At 38.1% G+C, this 4,289-nt stretch overlaps 1 long non-coding RNA gene across 1 annotated transcript in view; it reads right to left on the bottom strand.

The window, feature by feature from the left end:
* LOC117677217 (uncharacterized) overlaps positions 1–4,289 on the bottom strand; it is a 119,666-nt gene that overhangs the window by 45,449 nt on the left and 69,928 nt on the right. The window lies entirely within an intron of this gene.

The raw sequence follows: 4,289 nt of genomic DNA, 5'->3' as shown, positions 1-4,289 counted from the left end.
TTGTTACATGTATCAATAAAAGCTGTTAAGTTTTTATCATTTAAAAAAAAAATTCTCTCCGGCTCAAGGTTGACTCAGCCTTCTAGCCTTCCGAGGTTGGTAAAATGAGGACCCAGATTGTTGGGGGCAATATGCTGACTCTGTAAACTGCTTGGAGAGGGCTTTTAAGCACTGTGCTATTGCTATCATCTTCATTGTTCTTCTCCAGTGATGCTCAGGTTTGGCTTTGTCCAGAACAGAATTGTGGTCGACAGGTAAATCCCATTATCGTTTTAAAGAGACAAAGACCGAAATAATCCTGTAACAGAGTTTATTCTTTGCAAAGGGACTTTCTCTCTAAAGTAGAGAAAGACGGAAATAAAACAATTTACACAAGTTTTTATAGTCTTCAGGACATTCAGAATACACGTCAATAAAGTACCTTGGGAATCAGTTCCAGATCTTACATAACATCTTATATAACATATGCAGTACATAATTCCACCCTGGAAATTCCCCAATTCCCAACAGAAATACCCCTCAAAAACATCAATTGCGTACTTCCTTTAATTAATAAGGGCAAGTTAACCCAGGAACATATTTCCTGCAAGACAACATCTTCTCAAAAACAGGAATTACACATTTCCTTTCTCATGTTCTTAAATGTCAGCTAAATTATATAATCAGGTTATACAAAGTAAAACAAAACCTTAACATGATTTCAAAATGGCGTAACTCAGGTTATGCTTTTACAGGAATAATTCCTATTTTTCTCACAAGAATGCAATATTTTATATGCAGTTTGGCCATGCAGAATAAAGAGAAATGATGACTTCTTTTCTTTTTGACATTATGATGTCATTAGGGACCGTCTTTGCTTATTTGGCAGTAGCATCACACTGTTGGCTAACGTTCAGCTTGATATCCACATAGATCTTTTTCACATGTACTGCTGCCTATTGTGATTTCCCCATTCTATATTGATTTTCCTACCCAAATGTAAGACTTCCCTTTTTTGTGCTTCTTGCCTAATGTTCCAGCTTCTCAAGACCTTACTTCATCTTGATACTGTTCTCTAATTATTTGTTGTACTGGACCTGCAGCATTGCTAAGAGAATTATTTTGAGAAATTGGAAAAGTAATAACATTATTGCTAGTAAGGACTGAATTCAAGAGACATGTGAGATTTGTTTTTTTGGAACGACAATTTTATCTGGTAATCAAAAATGACTCAATGTGTTTTTCTGTGGCATAGATTTTATGATATTTTGCAATATTAGACAATGATTAAAATTACTTTTTTAATAAGTTAATTATGGGGCTTCATGATTATAGGCCTCTTTTTTGCTGTTGTTCCTTGAAATTGTATCATTTTTTTTTAAGTTTTCCATTCTTCTGTGCTTCAAAGGAGGAATTCTGATCGCCCCGTAATAGGTGCCATATTGACATTGTTACCATTCCTTGTGGATATTCATGATTCATTTCTAAGAAGCAGCAACCACCTCCTTTGAGTGAAGGCATCTGCTGCTACTTCTTTTTTTAACTTTCAGGGTGAACTCTGTGCATTCATCCACAGTGCAAACAGCTTCTTCTTCCTCTTCCTGATAATTCATTTACTGTAATAATTCACAAAAGAACAAGAGGAATTTGCTTATAAAAGACAAAGATAAGATAATCTTTATTATCAGTTTTTCTATGAATGCGTGCGCGCACACACACACACGAGAAGGGGTGGGGAGAGAGAGAGTTCTCCATTCTTATTCCCAAGTCAAAAAAAGTAAATCAATCCTTTTGTACCTCCTCTATCAATATCATCCTTTTTTAAAAAACCCTGGTTCACTTGAGATATTACCTTCACTGACCCAGATGCTCCGTGGATTATAACTTGACAAACTCTCAAGCAAAATATGAGCATTCCAACATTCAAATCTTCTCACTCATTTTCCTAGTAACTGATATTCAGGGATATATTTTGCCTGATCCACAGTTTCTATGACTGGGTAGTTATCATGGCCATCCTCCATAAATTTATCTAGGCCTCTTTTAACATAATCTAATTGGTGGCCATGTCTGCGCATTCTGATAGCCAATTTCATAATTTAATCTACTATAAATTATTAAGAAAAAGCATTTGATGTTCTCTGTCCTAAATATGACTTACCATTTATTCACTGCATTAAATCAGTGGGAGATCTCTGTGTTGCTATTCTATATTGCATCCAAGTCTCAGAGCAGAAAATATCCTTTAATGTCAGACAATGGCAATGTGTTCTTATAAATATTGAAAAAGGGCAGCTTGAATTCTTTATAGGCGTAGTTAAAACACAGTGGAAAAAATGCAGTTCACTGTATTCACAGACTCAAACATGTTTGTTTCTTGCCTGAAATTATCCTGCTAATTTGCTTTTGTTTAACTATGCTTTTGCCACACATTGTTTTTTTCCAGAAATCTGAGCACATACTTCACCATTAAAAATTCCCCCTGAAATATTGAACCCCCCACTGAGAAAATTATCTCAAAAGGTTAACACACTAAAGCTTAAATGTAAAATGTCAATGGACAACTCATGTTCTCCCTTCCTCTTCTCCCTTTTATTTTTTTTTAAATCACCTGCAGACTAGTAATCAGAGTTTTAAGTACCAGGGACACTCCCAAACATCAGGAATATTTTGTAGAGTGGATGATTTTTGCTCCCCTCATGTCTTATCTCTACAGAGATAATGCTTTTACCTGGAGAAGCACTGTTTTCCTTTCCAAATTTTCCTCCATGAACTGTTCAAGGCAACAAGACAATTTAAATCAATGAACAATTGTCTAGGTGAAAAACGGAGGGCAGCAAGAATTAATGAAATGCTAGCTCTTGGTTTAAGCATTGCCACTGGGGTCTGGTGTCAGTCATTGCCGTTCTGGAGGATGCAATGATAGCAGCCAGGAGTGAAAAGGAAGAAAATGGGAATGCCCATCTGCTTGCCTGCGTTGCAATGTAATAACAGGGACTGAGGTGGCCTCTCACGCGTTGGGTCAGTGGCTGCTTGATATTACTGCTACTAGCACGACTATTTAACATTTATTGCTTCTTCACATCAGGGGGTAATATTTCAGCAGGGCTATAGAAAAATATAATTTTAAATCATTGTTATGCCTCTGTCCCTGATGGCAGGGCACAGGTGAAAATCATTAAGTGATAAACTATGGCCAGTCAAGGCAGGTGGATGGTGATATGCGGAGGGCGGCTGCTGAGGAACCACTCAAGGAGTAGCTTTACTATAGACTTAACAGTCTCTTGTGTTGTGGAAGGCAGATGTGTTAAATGGACAGAAGAAGATTTGGCTAGAAAGTTGGGGTAGATTCCTTCTCCTGATGCCCATACGTACATAAATGTTTGTGTGTGTGTGTGTATATACACAACCTCCTGTCCATACACACCCATATCCATATCCATATCCATATCTATATCCATATCCTCTTTCTACTCTTCTACATTCATCATCTGAGCTGGTAGAAGTTGAAGGGATTTGGGGAGGGGTTTCCCAGATGCCCAACTTCTCCTGTCTGGTTCAGGTGAATTTTTTATCCTTTGTTTCCTTAACAACTTGGTTTCGTCTTATCTATCTCCTGAAGGGGTATTCTAGACAAGATTCCTGACTTTTTGTCTGCCCTGCTAATATGCCTACTTTATCTTTAGGTACGGCAGCTTCAGCCTAGTCTCACAGTGGATTGGATTTTTTTTTTATGATTTCAAGTCATTGTTGACTCTAGGCAACTGCCTGATTGGTAAAGGTTTTTTTTTTTAAGGTGGCTTGCCCTTGGTTGCTTCCTTGGGTTGAAAGAGAGGGACTTCCACAAAGTCACCCAGCTGAATTTGTGCTTAAGGCAGGACTAGAACTCACAGCCGCCCTGGTTTCTGGCAGGATACTGTAAAATCTCCATTCCCACCCCACTCCAGGGGAAGGATACTCTAAAATCCCCATTTCCTCCTGATCAGCTGGGACTTGGGAGGCAGAGAATAGATGGGGGCCGGGCCAGTCAGAGATGGTATTTACCGGTTCTCCGAACTACTCAAAATTTCTGCTACTGATTCTCCAGAACTGGTCAGAACCTGCTGTATACAACCTCTGCTCCATAGACATAATTTTTAAGACAAATATACAACTTATGTACATGAAGTATGCAGATATTGAACTTGTTATCATTATATCTTCATGTTATATTCATCATGCAGAAGTCAGGAGTTAGAGCCCATCACTGTGAAGTACTTCCAAAGGATGTGTAGATTGTCAGCATGAATCTAACCTGCATCTTTTTGGAG

Source organism: Pantherophis guttatus, chromosome 3 (assembly GCF_059756535.1).
Source record: "Pantherophis guttatus breed Tessera chromosome 3, ASM5975653v1, whole genome shotgun sequence".
Taxonomy (NCBI): Eukaryota; Metazoa; Chordata; class Lepidosauria; order Squamata; family Colubridae; genus Pantherophis; species Pantherophis guttatus.
The sequence above is the reverse complement of the archived record's forward strand: the minus strand, read 5'-3'. Positions and strand labels throughout refer to the sequence as shown.